This window comes from Toxorhynchites rutilus, chromosome 3 (genome assembly GCF_029784135.1).
Source record: "Toxorhynchites rutilus septentrionalis strain SRP chromosome 3, ASM2978413v1, whole genome shotgun sequence".
Classification (NCBI taxonomy): Eukaryota; Metazoa; Arthropoda; class Insecta; order Diptera; family Culicidae; genus Toxorhynchites; species Toxorhynchites rutilus.
In genome coordinates, this window is record NC_073746.1 from 30,609,022 (window position 1) to 30,632,168 (window position 23,147).

General features: G+C 37.4%; 1 protein-coding gene across 2 annotated transcripts in view; it reads left to right on the forward strand.

The window, feature by feature from the left end:
* Positions 1 to 23,147, forward strand: part of LOC129775144 (uncharacterized) — a 378,096-nt gene that overhangs the window by 97,101 nt on the left and 257,848 nt on the right. The gene's annotated exons all lie outside the window — the stretch shown is intronic.

Here is a 23,147-nt window from a genome sequence, read left to right on the forward strand (position 1 = left end):
GATTCAATTTAAGTCCGAATCTGAATCGGGAATCTATTTTCATGTAATAGATGTACAATCTGGAACTGGAACTCAATTTGGATATGGGTTCTGAAATAGGATTCTAATCTAAATAAGGAGTGTGCAACTAGAGCACAAACCATAATTTGTAAGTAAGCCCGAATACATAATCCTAACGTTATCTCCGTTATATAGTCTGAATCTAAATTCAAAACTGAATTTGAATAATAAAATATTAAGACGCTGGGTCCAGAATTTTCTATGTAGAATCAGGAAACCTAAAAAAAGGTTTGAATTTTGTATTTTGGTATCAGAATTCTGGAATCAACCAACCGATTGAAAATCTGGAGCTTTTTTTGCATACGGAATGTGAAATCTGGATGGGAATCCGAATCTCAATCTCGAGGCACGGCATCTTGAAACTGAAACCAGATTCGAACCAAGATTTTGATGAACAAGGAATCATCTACACCCAAAGTTAATTTTTTAAATGAAATTTAAATGAAATCATATGAAATCTTTTCGTATAGTTTGCCAAATACACGGCCCAGACAGAGAAAGATATATTCTCGTTCATGTTCTTTATCGTCTTAGAAAACACCTTTCAACTTCATTTTATGATGAGGTGTAATATTATCACGCTCCTTTATAATAACACTGGCAGCTATATGGATAGCGTGGTCGTGTAAAGTAACTTTGCATTCCAGCCGGCATTGGTTCGATCCCCAATGACGTCGTATGGACTTTTTTTTTGCACAATCCCAAATGAAAAGTGAAGAGAAAACAGAAAGAGATGTCTGCTCGCATACATACAGACCATTTTTAAGCTTTTAAAATAGCTCATTATTTGCGCATTTGACTCTCATGCACAGGAAATGGCATCTTTTCTGCCAAAGATGATATGTTTTCTGCCAACGCTAGTTTGGGTGTAGAATTAAAAGTATGCTACCACGAGAATGTTCTAAACCATAAATCTAAATCTGAGTTTGGGAATCGTCTGGAGTGAGGAAACCAAAAACAAGATCAGCGTTTTGTGTTCTAGATTCTGGAATCGACGACCAAAATCTGCACCTAGAATAGAGAATTCGGTGTTTGTTTTTTGATACAGAATATGAAATTGAGATGTGGATCTGAATCTGAATGTCAGTCTAGATCTGGAATCAACATCGAGACACTGCATCTGGAGTATAGAGTATGGAGTATTTGTAATCTGAATGTGGAAAACAAGTAATCTTGATCGAGGAATAAAGGATCTGCAATCACTGATATTTCGCATCTGAAATTAAAAGTGGAAATCTTGACCAGTTCCTGATCTTTAAATCTAAATCTAGATGTGCCTAAGATGTGTCTGAATTTTACGAAAGTACCGAAATTTTGAATCCAAATTCAGGTCTCAGATCTCAAATCTGAAGATAGCACTCCATTCAAATCTGAGGATTGAATCAGGATAAAAATCTAAATATGGAATCTACATTTTCGGCAACTAAAATATCGAACTTCAAAAAAAGTTGATGTGATTATGTGTAGTAATTGCATTTGGATTGAGTTTTTTCATAGATCAAAATCTGTATTTTTTCTCTTTTGAAACCCTGGAAACCCTAAAAAAAACTGTTTTTGGTATGACCTTGTACCCTTTAAATGTGGTAACGAGATAACGTGGTAGAATCCGGAACCACATTCTGCTCAAAAATGTACACAAAAATACCATTCAAGCCTCTGTTGAGAACAGCAGATCCTGAAAATAAAAAATGTAAAATTAATTGAATACAAAAAAGAAATCAAACACAAATAACTCACGAATAGTACTCACCTCTATTTACTTACCTTTTATAAAACGCACAAAAGCGCAAACGTCACACAAAAACGTAGAACGGAAACGATTCTTGTCATAAATAACATTGGTCATTCGAATAAAACCCATCAACGAGTGAAGTGCGCAGTTGAAATTCGCCTATTTTTGGCAAGAAATCCCTTTTCCAGAACGAAGTCATACCTCAGATCCCTATAGCAAAATTTCATTGAAAATCCTCTCTTTAGTTTTTTTCTTACTGAATGATTATCACTTTAGAAATATTGCCGTTAGTTCAATGAGTAAACTTGACACTATTTTCTGATCATATTCAACAAAATAAATAGATAAAATTTTTGGTAAATATCAAGTGTAATTTATAATGATTAATACATATTACTCACAAACTATAAAAACATTCAAATCGCAAACCAATCTTTCCGCAACTACTAAAATATCAAAATACGGTTCAATATTGGTTAGTGAAAGCCTTAAATCTTCGCGTTCGTTGATTTTCAAATGGTTTCTTCGGTTTTGGGTTGTTTGTAACCACACTGAAGCCTTTTTCGACAAGATATCATGATGGAAAAACAGAGAATATATTTTTTCCGGCAATGTGTGTTTCAATGTTGCGTTGTAACCAGACTTTATGACAACCTTGGTTGTACTCCTGCATTATCTTGCATTATCACCTAGGCTCATTCTATGGCTGTGATATAGTACAGATTTATTATCCATTGAGGAATTTGAAGATATTGAAGATCCTAAAACATCTCAGTAAAATCCTTATGCAATGCGTCCAAGTGAGTGACATATGATAATATAACATGATCTTGAAGCTTTTGCAATAATTTTGACAAATGCAAAAACTTTGAATATTCTTTTCTGCTCAAATTTTGTTTTTAAAATTTGGTCAGAAAGGCCGATATTACTGATATTGTTTCAATCAAGTTGAGACCCTGCAGCTGAAACACAAATTCAAAAAAGCAGAAAATCTTGCTATGCAAGGGTCTCTTGGTGGTCAGCGAACTCCAGCGTGTAGAAGTAACCGAGAAAAGATTTCGTCGTTTCTCTCATATAGCTGAGCAAAAAATCGAGACTTCAAAGAATTGCTTCGAAGCTTATTGATAGCACTTATGACATATTTGCGAAGACTGATGCGATCTAGGGCTCAGATTTTTACTCGGATACTGAATGCTGTCTGTGAATCACGTAGTGAATGACCAGGATCTCACGCAGTTGTAACTTTCAGTGACCATCAGTCACAATTTTCTTCCATTGAATACTTTGTCGGTAAAAAAAACTGTTCCACGGCCCAAAAGACCCCGTGGACTCGTCTATCTCTATATATGTAGTAAAAACCATTTCTTGGGACATATTTTCATCGATAATGTATCGAACATACCCAAACAACACACGCATGGAAACGAAAGTTACGTGTCGTTCATTCTGAGAGTCGCGTAGCATTTTGTATTTCTGGTACGATTTGCGATTAAATGCTCCTTTAAAAAACATTTTTCAAGTTTTTGCTACTTAGTAGCTACTTTGCTACTACTTAGGGACACAAATAATGTTAATTTTGTCGTTTTCTGATCTTAATCGGATATCATGAACGAAATTTCCAGGAAAGAAAAACGCATGTTCATAGTTCAATGATGTTGATCGATTTTCACGATTTTTTAGAGTACAAAGAATCGATCCAAAAAATCGAAATGGAAAAGACCGATCTTCTATAAAACGATCCAAGATCAGGGATGGTAAAAAATCACATTCAACGATCAATGAATAAGTATATCCCTCTAGTCGGATATTTTTAAATCACCCCCAGCAGGCGATGCTCTTTTATTCTTCATATGTACACAGAGAGAATACTTGGAACGGTGAGCTACCAAGATCTCAAAAAAGCAATATGAAAGCGGAATCCCCACTGCTTGCACTCTCGAAGCATTACTTCTACTACTCAAGTTTTATCGTGAGTGCAAGCCACAAACGGTTAATCCCATTCCATAGAGCGGATGATGAGTTCTTGATCGGAAAGTGTAACAAGAGACGATCAACTGAAATCTTACGACACTCGTCGAGGGATTTTTAATTCTCTATTGCATTGTCCGCAGTGAGTGGCTGACTCAGTCTCGTGTCGCCCGATCAACAGCAGACGGGTAATGGATGCAATTGATTAATTTTATTACCAGCAGATTTGGACGAATCTCATCCCGCCCAGAATCGTTTTTAGATACCAATAATTCTGAACATTCACAGTTCTCTCCAAATAATTTTTCCAATAGTAATTCAATTAGTGACTTCACGAAACACCTTTCGAATTCGATTGAATTTCAGACCCTTTTTTATTTTGTAGATAAAACGGATCACATATTTGATTAATTCAATTCTGTGTGGTTACGTTCTTCGTTGCGAATAAATGTAATGAATTAGTATGGACGTATTTTATTCATATATCGTGGACTTCCGATATATCTGGCAGTAGATTTATCGAACGACTAATGTTTTTTATATCCCTTCAAACTTGTTGCATCTCTCAAGTGCTTTGACCGCAGATTTTCATGGTTAAATCTGGTTAATTTCAGGTATTCAGTCTTCATTTTATCGAATGAATACTGTTGGAAAAATAGGTATCGCAGAAAATGATTATCAACATCCTACCTTATCATCAAACGGTATGCGAAGAATTTCAGTGAACTGACGGCATTGGAATATATGCTTTGTGGGGACCACACAATTATTATCAGAGCTGATAAACACCCGACTGGAAGTCATGAACATCAATTCAATGTGCCCAAGATAAATTTATCCTTTAAAAGTCTTTAACCTTTCTAAAGATGATCAGATGGAATATATTCCAATGTCGTCTGGAATAACCTATCCAACACCTTATGATCGTAATATTGTTTTTGCTATTATTCTGAGGTTTCATAACACGGCACTCTATTGATTATTCGCCGAAAATGAATAAAAAATATCCTTGAAGTAAAGGGTGTGTCACATCAAATTGCATCACGGAAAAAACGCTGTAGAAATTCGCCAAGTAGACCGATACTTTTGAAAATTTTAGACAGTAAAATAAAAACTATTAAACAACTTTTGGCATTTTCTTTTTATTCATACTTCGAGCCCAAGCCCGTACGCCTGCACCTTCCTCTTTACCCCGTCCATAAGGTTCTGTACAACGTCAGGTTGTAGTTTTTTTTGAACAGAAATCCATTTTCTCTTGAAGTCCGCCTCCGATTTGACAACTTTTGGGTTCTTCCGGAGGGCCTGCTTCATAATCGCCCAATATTTCTCTATTGGGCGATGCTCCGGCGCGTTGGGCGGGTTCATTTCCTTTGGCACGAAGGTGACCCCGTTGGCTTCGTACCACTCCAACACGTCCTTTGAATAGTGGCACGAAGCGAGATCCGGCCAGAAGATGGTCGGGCCCTCGTGCTGCTACAATAGTGGTAGTAAGCGCTTCTGTAGGCACTCCTTAAGGTAAACCTGCCCGTTTACCGTGCCGGTCATCACGAAGGGGGCGCTCCGCTTTCCGCAAGAGCAGATCGCTTGCCACACCATGTACTTTTTGGCAAATTTGGATAGTTTCTGCTTGCGAATCTCCTCCGGAACGCTGAATTTGTCCTCTGCGGAGAAGAACAACAGGCCCGGCAGCTGACGAAAGTCCGCTTTGACGTAGGTTTCGTCGTCCATTACCAGGCAATGCGGCTTCGTCAGCATTTCGGTGTACAGCTTCCGGGCTCGCGTCTTCCCCACCATGTTTTGCCTTTCGTCGCGGTTAGGAGCCTTCTGAACCTTGTATGTACGCAGGCCCTCCCGCTGCTTGGTCCGCTGGACGAATGAACTTGACAAATTCAGCTTATTGGCGACATCCCGGACCGAACTTCTCGGATCACGTCTAAACTGCTTAAATACGCGCTTGTGATCTTTTTCACTGACGGAGCATCCATTTTTGCCGTTCTTCAACTTCCGGTCGATGGTTAGGTTCTCGAAGTATCGTTTTAGTACTCTGCTGACCGTGGATTGGACGATTCCCAGCATCTTACCGATATCCCGATGTGACAACTCCGGATTCTCGAAATGAGTGCACAGGATTAATTCACGACGCTCTTTTTCGTTCGACGACATTTTTCCAAATTTACGAAAAATTGACAGTGAAGCATGGCCAACGTGATCTATACACTCTTATCTGATTATAAGCGAAAGCTGAAGATATAATTCCTAAAAATTAAATTTCTACAGCGTTTTTTCCGTGATGCAATTTGATGTGACACACCCTTTAAGCCTACGGTTTTAGTAGCAGTGCAATATGGTGAGCCAGTCTCAGGATAAGCAAACATTTAAAAATAAAGCTTTTTTTTTAATGAATCAATAGTAAAACAAAACGTCAAAATATTTCTCAGTTTTGTGATAGCAGAGAATCATTATCCATTTGAGTTGTATGAGAATACCCCCCCCCCACTAACTGTGGATAGTCTATCTGCATACAAATTATGTAGAGTTCCACAATCCAAAAATTTTATGAGCAAATATTTACGTGCTTACACAAAAAAAAACACATGTTGACATATTTGCGCTAATTTATGTTTTTTGATTAATTCAAGATAATCAAGGTCTTTTCTAGCCATCAGTTCACTCGGGCCCGAAAAAAGAGGTCTGTATTTGGGCTGGCGGAAAAATATATCTCGCAAGACCACGTGTTCGATGTCGTAATAGCCTTGGCCAATAACGCATTTACATTAACTCATAAAATTAGTGATTTGAGGGGGATTATTGTTTGTAGTCTCTTGTAGATTAATTTAAACACCATCTGAAAAATCCTCTGTGAAATATTAAACATTAAAGTCGTCCTATCTGCTGTAGCGCATTTTTTTTATTTTACCCAGATTCATCGAAGTAGACGCACTCGGAAAGGAAAATTGAACGCCCGGACGAGAGAGCGAGAATCGTAAAGCGTACGTCATAGAGACACTCATTCCCATGGAGCAAATTCTTGTTAGGAGTTGTAAACAAAACGAGGACGGAGAGTAACTCAATTATTCGAACTAGTTTCAGTCTAGCAATGCTTTGGTCAACTCAGAGTTACCAAGAGAAAATCATTTGGTTATGATGGGTGAGGATTAATAGTTAGTCGTAGTTTGCACAGATTGCGATCTGTGCAGTTTGCGATTAATCGTAAATCACATCATGCTCCCTTGTTTTCCATCCTTGTCCAAGATTGCCCAATCCTAGTGACGACCACGAGCAGAATGATTATTCATATACGCGAACAAATCTGCCTATACAAAACGTTTATCCTTTCCTTCACGGCTCCAAGCAGCTGCTTCGAAATTTCTGATGGTTGCTCCGATAGCTGTTCTAACATAAATTGCAATCCGACGTCAGGTTCCCCAAGGGTGCAGTTTTTTCGCCATAGCAGTTCAATATGTACGTAACATGTTCTAATACCTGAAAGTTGTAGCTTTAAAATGTATAATGATGTATATCCTATCGATATGCGTAAATTGTTCACGAAGTTACAGCTTGTCAAAAATTGCTTAAAATTTTCGACTTCGCACACTGTTCCTCTATTTTTTTTTGTCGAGTGCATATTTACATCGATCAATGCATAGAAGTCATCACAAGAGATGGAATGGAAAGGCAGACTTTTTTAAATTTTCCTTACAAAATTCGAAATGCGTCAAAATGACGCGTCCCGTAAACCTAGTGTTAATAGGGGTCGATTTTCAGACCTCGTCGACCCCCAAAATCAATTTTCGTTTATGTCGACCCCTGGGGGCCACCACTTTGAGAAACCCTGATCTACATAAATATAAGCCTAAGCCAAATAAATCCATGACTACAGCATTATATTATAGATTAAAATAGCATTTCTCCTTCGGTGCCACGTTGTCCGGAACATTGTTTGTAGGGAGTTGTAATAACTTTATAGCCAGGTTATGTATATTAATCATCCTATGGCCATTAGTGCTGTCTTGGGAAGTTCGTGTAGCTGCAGTAGTGAACTGATCTCATTGGGTGCTATGTTCTGCCTATGTATAGGAAAGGGAAAGGAGAATAGGCAAGTGCATTCGAGGAAGTGAAGTGGGCTTCTAAGGAAGACATCCATATATTAAGATCGCGACTACTCAAGCTATCATGATCTGATATGTTCTTTTACAACATTGATATCGAAACTACATTTTCGTTATTAGACAGAAGACAAATACAGAAATCCCATAAGAAAAAGATATCGAATATCGAGAAAAATAATGTGAAAAAGTATCATAATTCTAAGATTAAAAGCAGGTAGACAACTAAAATGCATTTCATTTGCACTTGAGAAATTATGAATCGGTTGGATAGCTCAGAAGTTACAGATTGACTTCGAATTATGTTCTCGAAGAGAGAGTTTTGAAAAATATCAAAAAAATTTTGAAATGAAATAAATATGTGAGAGTAAATTTATTTTTCGTGGGTTCCGTGGAGATTTTTTATGGAATTGCCTAATATAATAATCTTCAAGACACGTTATTTATGAATAAATCGCAAAAAAACTTTGCCTAAGCCTTGCAGTAAAGAAAATAACCCCGAAAAATCTACTATTTCCGGTAATCGAACCCATGGTGACAATGACACGTCCCATTGACAATGCCGCTTGTCGGAGCTGTCAGAATGCAAACAACCCCCGCCGAGGAGAGGAACACGCCATAAAAATAAACTTCCTCCACCTTGGATGCGAAGACAACTCTCCATTGCGCTCATTGTTAGGTGTTTGGGGATGGTCAAACGCCGAAAAGGTGTTAAAACTGCGGAAACAAACGCGAAATTGAGTGGCAGACAAACTTGGCAGAACAATATTTGCCAAAGCAAACATGAATCGGAAACCCCGATTGAAGTGTGTTGTGGCCTTCATTTGAGAAGCCAGTGCCTGCAAGTGTGTGTGCGTTTGTGATTGTTTGCGAGTGATTATCATACAGATGCAAACAGACTCCGATGGGTATCTTGACACTAGGTGAACAATTAGCGGTCGTGTTCTCGATCAAGATCGTTACAAGCCAATTTCATGATTCAAAACCGGGGGGATAATTATCGGGCATTACAATCACTATAGATACAAATCTTATGTGGAGTTTACTCGCCATGAGCTATACAGAAGTTAACATTATGATGTAGCTGCTGCTGGGCGCTAATGCGAAAATGCCATTTTTGGAAGCTGCAAGGTAGATTGAATTCGTGCAATGTAAGAACATTGCAGCTGGCAGCAATACCGCATGTTCAAACCGCTCCAAGTTATTTATGTTAATCTTGTCGACTGCACCGAACAACGAAGTGGTGGTGTATATGCTGAATAATAAATTCTGTCTGCTTAGACGGAATTTATCCACCGAGGTAGGAGCATAGCAATAGATTTACCAGCACATTTTGCCCGTGAGACACACAGAGACAGATAGAAATGAATTCCCACTCGAAGGAGGCGTTCAAAATGCGAACAGATAAGCATAAATACATATTTATCGATTTTGCTGCCGTGGCGGCTGGGATTGACACAGAATAGTATGTATGGTATACGCCCCCTGGTTGTAAAAAAATGTTACATGCATTAACATAGACCACGCTCTGATTGCATTCCCACACTGTCACACTCTCCGAATGGTTCCACTTAATCACCGATTTCTACCCACAAAAAGATTTCGCGAGTTCTGCCGCAATGCGGATAAAATTTGAACCTAACGATGAGAATCGATTGGGACGCAAAATCTCATCATCGTCATTTTATTGCTTTCCCCTCGGCAGATGGCAGAGCGGCAAATCTAAAATGTAACTTTGCTCAACATTTGCCCCGTAGATATTATTTTCTACGTCAGAGAAAGGACCAGAAGAGGCTGAGAGAATTGATATGAAAATAAAATTTTCTAATCCCGGGTTTCATCATTGCACTTCCTTCTCAATCCTTCGGAAAGCTGAAAACTGGATGATCTCAGTGACGCTCGAGCGCCGAAGTCGAGAAGAGGATTATGGTATCGGTTCACGCTCGACCTAAAAATCAATTCTGGTCCGCTGCTGTGATTTGTGTTTAGGATTTTTCGTGATCACATCGTCAATCCGCAACAAACCCTGGCTCGTGTCTCCGGCACGTTCCTTTCCAGCTAATTTAACTCCGAAAGGGAGTCATTTAGCTTCAACTCACGTCCGCGTGTCTCCGCCACAGACTGACTTGAACCGAGGATGGCGCTGATGATGATGCTCAGTCGTTCGAAGCGACGCTAGAAAAATGATTTTCTCCAATTCCATCCGATTAGCTTCCGATTAGACGGATGGCGGTGCGGTGAGATGACAGTGTGAAGCAGTGGTTGTGAATCATCGAGATAAACGAGTCTCTCTGTAAATAGTTTTGCACACGAAAACGCAGCGCGATGTGCAAAATTCGATTGAGAACCATGGTTGACGCATCCCCTGAGATATATCCAATTTGTTGTCGAAGCTTCCGCTCCACACTACGGGGAAAGCCGATTTCGGTCATGGTTTATGCAGTGCTGTCGCATGAAGAACGAAACGATCCAGTAAACGATGAGACGCTTAATTCACTGAAAGTGGTGGCTATAAAATTCATAAAACACACGTGTTGAGTGACGAGAAGATGGGTGCGATTAGAGTTTACTTTGGTCGTTCGCAGCGCTGGTTAAATTATGAATGCGAGGCATCGGAATCAAATGGCATATTCGATCGAACTAAAAACAGTTATCGGTTATATACTTATTTACTAATGTCAGTTTTAGATAAACAAAAATCAAGAAATTTAATGAGTGATGTTGATTTATAACATGTATAAATCGAGAGTTCTGGACTATCTTTCTTGTTTTCTTTTGTAAAATTGTGAAAACCACATGCACAGAAAACTATAAACATTGGACACCTTTAGACATCTTATGACACCTTTCCTGAGAATACACACTCCAACTTTCTACAGACGGAACCGTTGACGTCGTTCAGTCAGAAACGCATCAGTCGGCAGTAGAATCTGTGCATCAGTATACACTCTGTCCAACTTCTATAAGACCACCCTGATTATATTTCGTTGTAACATAAACAGTTAGAATTTCAACAAGATACAGTCATACATTGTAGAATGCTTAGAATAAAGTATATTTAACATCAATTTGTTCAAAAGAATTGTTTGTTTTATTTATTGTGCTTAAACATGATAATTTTAGCTGTCAAGTTTCTATAAGACCATTTAAAAATTCACAAGTATTATCAATGAAAAATTCAAAACTATTGCGTGATTTACATTGGCAACTTTGCCATTTTGGACTAAAACCCAGAAAATTCGTGTTGGCATACTATTTACCAAATTTTTCTGAACGGATTTCTCGATATTTTCCAATTTTTCCAAATATGCGACCTTGAGCTCTTCAATCATGGTGTACCGCTTTTCTTCAGTGTAGATTCTGCGTAAAAGGATCCCCCTAAGATTTTCAACAGGATTCAAGTCTGGAGAGCGAACGAGTCAGTCCAAAAAATTAAGTTTTTGGTCCTTAATCCATTGCTTAGTTTCCATGCTGGTATGAATAGTAGCATTATTTTGCTGGAATGTGTTTTTTTGTGACGATATTCACGCAAAAACGGTAGGAGAGAGGATTTCAGGACATGTATGTAATCCTTGAATGATGTGAAACTTATCTTGAGCTTTCCGGTTGCACAGAATCCGGCCCAAATCATGCACGAGCTTCCACCAAAATTCCTGGTTGAAAAATACTGTTCCTCCTTCCGTAAATCACGCCGGTACCAGTTGAAACCATCAGGACCATCCAAATTGAACTTTTTTTCGTCACTGAGGATAACCTAGCAAAGTTGAAAATTAAAAAAAAATTGAAGAATTTTTCGTTATGGTATATAACAAAATGTATTCTTTTGAAAACGTTCTTTGTCGTGACATACCAGGTCCCACTGTTGATTCGTGTGAGCTTTGGCAAAACTCAGACGTCTTTCGATGTAAGATGGTGTAAGATTAGGAACTTTAACCTTTTTAGTCCTCTTTATGTAAGGAATTTTCACCATAATTTGACGAATTGTCTCTCGTGAAACATTTAGATTGAATGATTGCTATAAGCTATTTTGAAGTATTAGAAACTGCTCTAACTATTTTCCGACTATCCCGGTCAGAGAGCTTCGATTTACGTGGAGCTCTCTTCTTTTTATCACATCCTTGAGGATTCGTCAAATAATTGAGAACTACTTGATGGGTTCGTCCAATCCGACGAGCAATTTCTCCAATTCCAACATTTTGTTGGTGAAACGCATCGATTTGTCCTTTTTCTCTATCCGTGAGCACTTTTCCATTCGGCATTTTCCAGATTTATCAACCAAACTAACTAAAAACAACATCATATCTCAAAACCGAAAAAAAGCATCTCTGACATCGAGATATGTTCTGTAAAAAAAAAAGAAAAAAATATATAAGAACATAGCGCCCTCTAGTCCAAAGTCATGGAAACAATAGAAAACGACTACAATCATTAACTACGAAGACAAAATCCATTTTTTTACAAGTATTGACAAAAGGTTAGGTCATTGGCTTCAATTTGATATGGCAATCATCTAAATCGGTTCAGTGGTTCAAAAGTTATGAATTTTTGAAAAAAAGTCATACCTGGGAGAAAGTGGAAAAATGATTTTTCGGACCATCCTAAAATGGAATTGAGCACCCTAATGAAGAAATAAAAAAATACGGGTCTAATATTTTGCGATAAAGAACAAAACTACTACGTTTCATGGAAATCTGACAACCACTATACCGGTTTGGCATGGAATGGCTGTATATTGAAAGGTTAGACGGAGTCCTACGTCAAAGATTATTCTTCTACGTTATTGTTGTTAATTCTTCAAAATTCCTATTGTCCTCATAGCAACGTTCTTCAGTTTCGATACATTTTTGCCAATGTTTGATAGTATTAACCGAACCCTGTCGAAGTCGTCCGATTAGGTTTTATTTTCAGCGAATGGACCATGAGAACGTCAAAAGATTCGAGAATTTAGTGAATTTCAAAAGATATTTTTAGAACTCATCTACAAAGTGCGATAAATTGATCTGATCGAAAAGAAGAAACGAAGAACCCATTCGTATGCCTTTTTTGAATGATGTTGACGGCTCGCTGACAGTAGCGAGACCAGAAAAGAAATCGCTAATAAAATTTCTTTTATATTAAAGCAAGAGTGGAGCTTTAGTTAATATTTCTTTCCAGCTTTGCTTTGCACCGTTTATTACGGTAGCAAAAAAAAAAAATGATGATGGTTTACCGCAGCAAAAGCAGTATTTATTGTGTAATATCTTTTCAATTTTTCGCTTGGATGAGCCAGAAAAGATTAGAACAAATCCGAATTGTCGTTTAGGTAATGCTTGACATTTTTTAAATGTTCAATAGTTTTTTTTCAGAAAAAAATATATAATTTTTCATTGTTTGATTGAGAAAACTTCGATTTATTGATGCAAACATTACGATTTATCAAGAAATAATCGAGTTATAAACTTCACGAATTTTCCATAATTTCCTTACATATTCGGATTTTCATTTCCCACAATCGCCGAATTTCATATGAACATTTACTCAGGTTTCGCCCCACTTATTACTTGGTGTACAAATATACATGAAAAACATATTTAGCACATTTTTTGACATCCCCATATTGGGATTTTTTGTCGCGCAATTCCAAGCTGACATTCAGTCTAATGAAAAGTCAATAATGAGAAGTTTACTCCATACATATAAACATTTTACACTCTTAAAACGGCATACGGTGCGGCTCATTCAAGGTGCTTTTTATTTGTGAATTTGCCACTGTACACAATAAAAAGCGTCATTTCTGCCAAGGATATCTTTTCTTTTTGGGTGTATGACTTGACGGATTTATAATGCCTGGCTAATGTCGTTCAGAAAATTCATTTCATTGAAGTTTTACAGGCCATATATTCATTTGATTGAAGTGTAAACAGCTAATATTTTTATCGGTTTGAAAATGTCGAATTTTGTACCGGAAAACTCCATGGAACACCTACCGTCTGAATCTATCCCTACTGAAAGGAACCGTCTACAAATTATACTTACGAGCATAGTTCTGAAAGAAAAAAAGACCGAAACAGAAAAATAGACTCGACAATATACACTTTTTAGATTCTCGACTCAAAATCTAACAACATTGATTTGAAGTCTTGTAAGTCTATGAGTGCCTTTTTTTAATACAAAAATCTGTATAATCATACTCGTTCACCTAATAAATCTGGAAAAATCCAAATTAGAAATATCAATTGGATTTTAAACATGGAATCGTAAATCTTTGAGTGAATCGTGAACTGGAGAATGAACAAGGAAACACGATTTGTGACATAATTTTGTAGTTCGAGGTGGAAGTCAAAATATAAATATCGGGAACTGAATAACTCAAATAATAATAATGAAATTTTAATCTTAAATCATGATTTGAAATCCAAAATCTGAGTTCGATCTGAGACCTGAAGTTAGGCCCTAACCGGAAATTTGAAGATGAATCTGATATTCGAATTCAGATTTCGGCTTTGAAAGGTGAATCCAAGATTTCAATTTGGAATCATTATGGTTTGCGGTGGAATAAATTTCACCGATTAAGGAAATTAAAAGACAAAACAATTTGTTCTTTGACACCCAAGTTCTATCCTTCTTAATTTGGCTGCAATATAAACAATTCATGGTGAAAATTCAAGCAAAATCTTCAAAAATCACTATTTTTGAAGATTTTGCTGATGTACATGGTTTTGACACACTGTACATGTTTGATTTTTTTTAAATAGTAAAATTTAAAAAATATGATTTTTCAAAGGTTCATGCGATAGAGAGATGCTTGCAGATTGTATCCATATAAATTCGACATGAATCGATTCGGTAGAACTTGAGATATCTTGTACGCCAATTTGGAAAAAAACTAGTTCCGAGAAAAACGCGTTTGAAGTTCATTGTTATGGTCGTACCAGGTTAGATACCGCATCACTAAAATCTCGGTAAATAATAGGATTTTCGATAAGTCCTTTCTACGGCATATTCTTCAATGTCTAAACTACAGAAACATGAAGGAGTTTTTTTTATTTTTTTCAAATTTCTAAACTAGAACACTGCGTTAAACAATTTAATAATAATAATTGTTCGCTTCGAAATACATGCTCAGAAAATGCACAATGGATGAATCAATTTTAACTCAACTGGTTTTAGGAGATTCCAGCACTATCTCAGATTGCAGTGAAACATTGTGGGTGTAAAAACAGTGGTCATTTAAGCAACTTTACACACTTGAAATCTCCATAAAAATTAGGCCAGTTTTTACGTAGGACTACGTCTAACCGGAAGATATGGTGGGTAAAATGAAAATCTAAACATTGAACATGAAGGAAATAATGATAGATTTTGAATGCTTAGATTTCAACCATTTCTTAATAGATTGCAAAAATATTTACATCAATTGATTGAAAATATTTCTACTCATCTATCAAAATAAAGAAAATTATACTTATATATGAGATTTAAAAAAATATATTAAATATATACAGTAAAACTTGTTTTTGTGCGGTTTTTTTTGTGCGATTTTTTTTTGTGCGGTATATGAAAAGATGCATATTTGACGAAATTGTCGTCCATTCATTTTTTTTCGATGGTTTATATGCATTTCAATGCGAAAAAAGCATATTTGTGTCTCAATTATCCACTTTTGAATTCGTTCCCTTCCTCCCATCAAATGCTCTAAGTTTTTCAAAGTGTTTGCATGACATGATTTCTACACGTTTCGACATGCAACTAAAAGCACAAAACAGCCACGCGCAACCGAAAAGGCAAACTGTCCCGTCGCAACGGCGTGAACGGCGTGGATTTGAGTTATTTTCTTGGGTGGAACCTTTTTTTTATGAGGTCCCTATCTACCGCACAAAAAATTTTTTTTTCAAAATGTGTGCAGAACACGATTTTTTAAAGCTACATATATATATATATATATATATATATATATATATATATATATATATATATATATATATTTTACAAACAAATGAATCATAGTAAAGTTCAGATCCCAAAATCAGATTTCAGATTTTCTAATCAAAGATTCAAGGAAGATTCGGAATCGAATGATGTAATAATGTTTCATGTTGTACGTAAATATCAAAGTTATTACGGAATGTTCATTCATACTCAATCAATAGGTTGTCATGATTTTAATAAACAATTTTTGTTCTGATGTTTCGTTACATTATGAGAAAATGTACAGATGAATGGGCATCTTTACTGAATCTTAAAACAATCTCTCATTTTATTTCTGATTGAATACTGAACCATGGCACCAACTGTAGTTGCACCGCTTAATTGTATTTTTTCCATCGCTTTTCTAATTCATAAAAATAGTACATGTCACATATGAGGGCTTCTCGAGCATAAGTATGTATTGTAATAATCATTGATCCTCGAAACGAAAACGACAAGAAATTTACCGTGCCCATTATGAGACGAACATTAGCAACGTTCCTTATGAGGCAAAAATATGTTAATGCGAATATTTGCAGTGTTGTCTTTATGTATGCAATAAGACGAGACCTGCGCAGTGTTATCGGTACAGTCGATAAGTATCCCCAACAAGAATCCATACAAAGACTTTATTATGTTGTCAGCCAGTATTCATCCATTTTTCCACATCGGCAGCTCCTTATAACTCCCATAGTTGGGCACCAGCAATTAATTACACTTCATTCCCTTACCTAAGGAGACCAGTTTTCACGTATGGTGAACATTACCCATCGTTTAGCCCAGCCATAACCACCAATACCATAATCCCCCGGGCGGAGAATGACTTCTATTCGGTTGATTATACCGGTCGTTTTTTACTACTTTATAGCCGCCGAGTTCGGCGGTCCCTTCCGGTCCAGAGGAGGCACTCCTTCGGGCTCTGTTGCGCTGCTACCCCTTCCAACGGGATAGGGGAAAATAAACAAATCACTCATTCATAACAGTAGTAACAACTTCGGGTGCGATGTCTAGCGCTTGTGACCACCGGAGTCAAATGTGCAGCCCAAGACGACGACCCAATGCAATTAACAAATTACCGGTAATGAATGAAGAAAGGGAGCCTGACGGTGGACTCTCTCTCACAACATCACGGTGGGTGTGTTTTGCTGCACCGTAGTCATTAGCATTTCTTCCGTTGTTCACGTTGTTCTTGTTCCTGGGGGAAGATCACCACGCCGTACAGTGGTCCCTGAGAAAATTAGGAGGCCAAAACTCAGATTTTTTTACAATTTTTGATAGACTGGGGTTTTTGGATACGCGTTCATTTTTCAACTCTGTTTCACCAAAAAATCAAAAAGGGGGGAGGGGCAATGGGGCAGAGTTCAAAATTTACAATTTTTTTACATTCTTCGTAATTGTTTTTGTCAAGCCTCCCTCCTAGAGATGAACCATTTTCACTATTCGGTGCCGCAGTCTCTAAATAACATAAAAAATATTGTAACCTATAAAATATTTTTGAAGCTCCATTTATAATAAGAAAATACTACAATTACCAGTTTCTGAAGGAATTACAAATTCTAACATCAGTCATGCATCTTCTTTATTTGAAGATCGGTCCACCTAATTTTTTGCAGAGCCCCATTTCTCTACTAATTTACTATCAAATCTCCCAGTTTTCTTTCGTAGAAGCGCTTGCAAAGTTGACTAAATGTTGGTTAAATTTGTTTTTCCTATAACGAAGTCGTAAAGCATAGTTCATCTTAAATCTGGACGCATTAAAACGGGTCTATCTCGGAGTGAACGATGAATGTGAACGAAATAAAAATGTTCTGTACCCAAAATGTAGGCCTTTTATTGCACTTTAAAGGAAAAATAACAAAAAAATTATTCCGATGTGGCTGTTCCCTGACCTCAGCGGCCATTTTGTTCCACCATCTCTTCATCTCTGTTGCATCCCGAGTCGTCCTACCATTCTTCTTCATCTTCTGCTTGACAATTGCCCAATATTTTTCGATAGAGCGGAATTGAGGGCAGTTGGGTGGGTTGATGTCCTTTTCGACAAAATCCACCCCGTTGTCTCGATACCACTGTAGTACCTCTTTGCTGTAGTGGCAGCTTGCCAAATCTGGCCAAAACTTTACTGGTCCTTTGTGAGATCTAATGTACGGAAGAATACGTTTTCTCAGGCACTCCTCCTTGTACATTTTGGTGTCCATGGTCTTGTTTGTCTCAAAAAGCGGGGTTTTTCGTCCGCAGCTGCAAATACCTTGCCAGATCAAACACTTTCTTGCGAACTTATCGGCAAAAACGAATTTGAACTTGCCGGAGACATCACCCCGACCAGTGGCTTTATAAATTTTTTTGGCCTGGAAGCTGCCCAAAATCCATCTTCACTTTCGGGCACGTCCTTTGGCTACTATATTCTGCTTAAATGTCCGGTTTGGTTGCTTACTGGCCCGATAAGATCGTATTCCTTCACGCAGACGAATCCTTCTGACGGTGCACCGGTCGGCATTGAATTTCTTGGCGATGTCATAGTCCGACTGCCCTGGGTTTGCCTTGATCGTTCACAACACCTTCAAATGCAGTTTCCGATCCTTAGTTCCATTATGACGCTTGGTATGAACCTACCGATCGATAGTATGCATCCCACGGAAACGTTTGTGAACGCTGCACACGGTCGTTTTGGCCATTTTCAACGATTTCGCTGTTTTTGAACCTGACCACGTCGGGTTTTTGACGTGGGTGTCCAAAATTAATTTTCGGTTCGCGGCTTCCATCACGTGTAACTTTTTTGAACCAAAACGAATCGTGATGAAATTTTCATCACTGATAGAGGAAACATTACCAAAACACATGCTAGAAAAACGCACGCGAAATAGTGACACCGGCGAGCATACGAAACTGGTATTTTATCGCGTTGTAAGCGCAATGAAGCGCGCGCGAAATGGGGTGAAACACGTGATCCCATATGCCTTGAACATCATCGAATATAGGATAGACTATAGGATTTTTGACGTAGGATTACGTCTTTCGGGAACATATTGGGGTACAAATTGAAAATCGAAAATCGAGCACATCGTGAAAATTGTCCAATTTCAAACGCTTATTGCCCAGTCATTTCATGATGGATTGCTGAAATTTTTGCGGCAACCGATTTAGGTACTCCATTAAAAAAATTTTATATTGAAGAAAATAATATATGTCATGAAACTAACTATCGAACAATTGAAAGATCTCAACCCCTATCCTAGCGGAAATACTCACGACACATGCGGCGGGTTCCTAACAGATACATCAAAACCAAGCTGCCTGGGGCAAATCGGCATAGCAAATACATGAAAGTAGGGGGAACTTTTGCTCCCACCGAAATGTGTTCCCTAACAGAGACATCACAACCAAACTGCCTGGGGGAAATCGGCTTTGCAAATACATGAAAGTAGGGGGAACATTTGTTTCTACCGAAATGTGTTCCCTAACAGAGACATTAAAACCAAGCTGCTTGGGGGAAATCAGCATTGCAAATATATGCAAGTCGGGATCATTTAAAAGCATTTTTGCAAGTAAGGTGGGTGATTAATTCTACCAAATAAAATACAAATTTGGAACTTTAATATTCGTTGCTTCGTGAAATTTCATATCAATAACCGATCGTGGATTGTGAAAAATTTAGCACAAGTGTAAGTGTAAAATTATATGCTAGCAGTTGTGTTAAAAATGACTTGATATATGGAACGATTTATTTCAATTTTCATAAATAAAAACCAAGGTGTGTTCCCGCTCGAGAACGGGTCGTTTGGTTGAGGCTGTCTGATTTTTTTCTGTGTTCATTTTCACCCAATGAAAGTTTATACTGCGAGGAAAACCGGAAAAGTGAAGAAATATTAGAAAAAATGATTTCTCAGATGCTCTACATATAGTATTAGTTAGTCCAATTGAAATTCTCATTGGGTTGAATAAACACTCAGAAAGTAAAAATTATAAAAGAAAATATAACCTTTTCCATTTCAAATATGTTTTCTCTAAATTAAAGAAACATTTTTTTACTGATGAGAAAAATTGCGAATTGTGTTCGGTATTGGTAATTATCTTATATTGCATTGATGAGTTTTTTTTTTATTTCATCCATGCATAACACAGGAGGCATCTCGACTAGGATCACAGAGAGCAGTTTTCATCATATCTCGTTTCACTTCGGTATCTTTTATCTGATACGCACCATCCAACGACTGTTTACCATTCATCTGTCATCATCATTCGGTTAACACTGGTGGAGTGAACAAACAATACCCATCAACCAAACAAAACGGACCTTTTCAGGGCCACCAAATCATTATCAAAGAGTTTAACGATGTAATTCTTCAAACATATCCGAAATCAACAGATAGCCTAACTGAATCCTACGTCAACTATGCGGTCATGTCTCTGACACAACCCTCCTGTGCCTTTTTTTTGCAACTTAATTTTTTGGGTTTTGGCCGCCTAAATTTTCTCAGGGACCACTGTGCGCCGCTATTGTTTTGTCAACGAACCGAACACACGACATAATTTTGCAGAATATAAAAAGTTGCAGAAATCTTGATAACTTACCTAAATTATTATAGATTGTCATACTACGAAGTATGTTGAACTAAGAAACTGTAATATTTTTTTTTCACTTCAATTTCAGGTATGGATCGTCAGTGGAAATTCACATACACAACAGGTATCATTCATAATGTGTCCTATATGATAACAAAGATTGTTATCTCAACAATGAAATATTTCCACCGTGGGGATGCATCTTTTTTTCCAAGAAAAATATAAAACACTCCATAATTCCCACAATCGTCTAGACATTCCGACGCTTGATATTTATTTCCATGATTTGATGGGTAGAACTTTGTGATTCTTTTCTGAGAAAAGCCAAAATACCACCATCAAGTTTGTTTTTGTGTGTGTGGCCAAACTTTTTTTTGTCCATTTATTTTTTTTGTGATGCTATTTTTCTGCTCGACATCAATGGTATCTCGCTTTATGTCATTTTTATTTCGCGTTCCGGTTGTGACTTCGATTCCCCTCCCATATGACGTCAGAATTCATGTATCCGAAAGTCGAAAGTCGGGACAAAAAGATGAATTCGAATGAGTTGTATCCTTTCAGTTGCCCTGTCTGTCTGTCTGCCTGCCTGCTTGGTGTGAAGGAACCAATTGGTTATTCATTGCACGGGACTCTTCTATCTTTGGCGCAACAACTTTTGCTTTCGGTCAATTTTGCGCTGGATTCCGCTGTGAATATATATACAATTCAGTAAAAAGTGGAAATTTCGTTCGATGGACGATTCATTCAATGTGGTGAAACATAATCGGATTTTGCGGTTGCGGTTCATTAATTGACCATATTTGTCCGCCATAAGTGTCCAAATTATATCCGCAAAAAACATGGTATCCAAAATAAAAAAGCTGTAATCAGGGTACAATCCTCTGGGGCTAATACAATTATCACGGTGTGGAAACTCTCGTCCAATTCGCCCATTTTATAGCTCGTTTCCGCACACCCATGTGTGTCGAGTGGGATTTGGTTGATATGACGACGTCACGGGTGCGCTAATCCTACCTATACGATTTTGCAGCACGGAGCACAACGTTCTGGTTGACAGCATCGTTTTTTGGCTTCCGCCATGTAACGAATCCTTTGAAAGTGAGATATGAGCCGGGAGGATTATAACTAGCTGGGTATAGGGCTATGAGTTGGTGGCGGGTGAAATGCACTCTGACAAGTTTATGGATATCAGAGATTATCATCCGCATTTAATTGTGCTTAATAGTGACACCATCGTTGAAACTCTCGAGATGAACATAACCGGCAAAAATTCAGATTCTAGATTCAGGTTCGACTAAATTCAGATTTTCGATTTCATATTAGTATGCAAGGTTGTAGCCTCAAAAATTTCCAAATTCATCTCCCGGATTGAAATTCTAGATTTCAAATTTGAGATTTTTAACTCAGAGTAATAATTCAAAATTTTAGTTCATATGGATTCAAATTCCAGTCTTTAGATGTGTAATTCAAATCCATATTCTCGATTTCATAATCAGTTTTCAGGTTTAGAATTCCAGGTACAGAATTTTATCTCTGGATTTCTGAATGAAATTCAAGCAAAAAATATTTGTTTTCAAAAAGAATAGATTCAGATTCTAGTTGCTTGCAAATTCATCTTTCGTTTACAGATTCTAAATTCCGGACTCCTGACACTGAACTCAACTCATTAATCTCTATTTCCAAATACGATAAAAGGATTCTTGATTTCGAGTTTAAATTCCAGATCAAGATGACATGTCTAGTGATGTCTGATTTTTCAAAATAATCATCTTGCCGAATACCTTTCAGCTGTCCAATAAACAATACGCCTCAATATTGTCGTTCAATCGCCAAATTTATCAATCAGAAAAATGCGGTATTTTAAATGACTTAAATATTTGAAAAAAAAGAGAATATTTAATCCGTGTGGGTGATTCTACATGTGAAAATACATATATTCATATACTCGATGGAACAAGTAGATGGACAAAGTGTGACATTGATTTTTTTTTCTGATGCTATATGTCTCTAGTTTCAAAATATTTTAATAACATATTGGCAACATATCGAAATTTGCGTATTGTATGTGTATGCATCGTGAACGTTCTTCTTCTTTTTAATTTTGGAGACTTTTTTACTTTGAAGTTCATCTCCTGGTGTCTTGAAAGAGGTACTTAGAAAATCAAAACCCAGCAGCTGATACACTAAGGTCACAGGCGATTATATATTTTTGCCACCACGATTTATCTACATTTCTAATAAACAAAATACAACAACATTATACAAAGCATAAAAACAACAACAATGTGGGCTTGTGATGTAAAATTTTACAATTATTCTCCACCAGACGGTATGAAAAGAGACGCGGTGTATCATTTCATCGAGCCTCCAATGTGGAAACCGCACCATTATATGCGACATCATTAATTCACAGCACACTATCGACCCTTAGAGATGATTTGGCTCTTGGGCCTCTGTGTGAGTTCGGCATTAAAAAGCCTTGACTGCTCTCTGGCTGTAACGAGACTGTGTTATATTAATCTCGACTGCCTTCTTATTCCTATATTTCATTCTTTGACCAAAAATGTAAGGTCTACCGTATACGAGATAATGCTTGTACCATTAAGCAATGTCGAAATAAAAAAGATTCTCAAAAATGTTATGTTAATGTTAATCATCGATCGAGTTTCCACTTGCTGCAATTACGGCCTCCGTGCGCTTCCGGAACGCACAGCAAGTCCTAATAATGTAGCCTGGATCCATTTCTCTTTTTTCATTAGGAAATACAAATAATG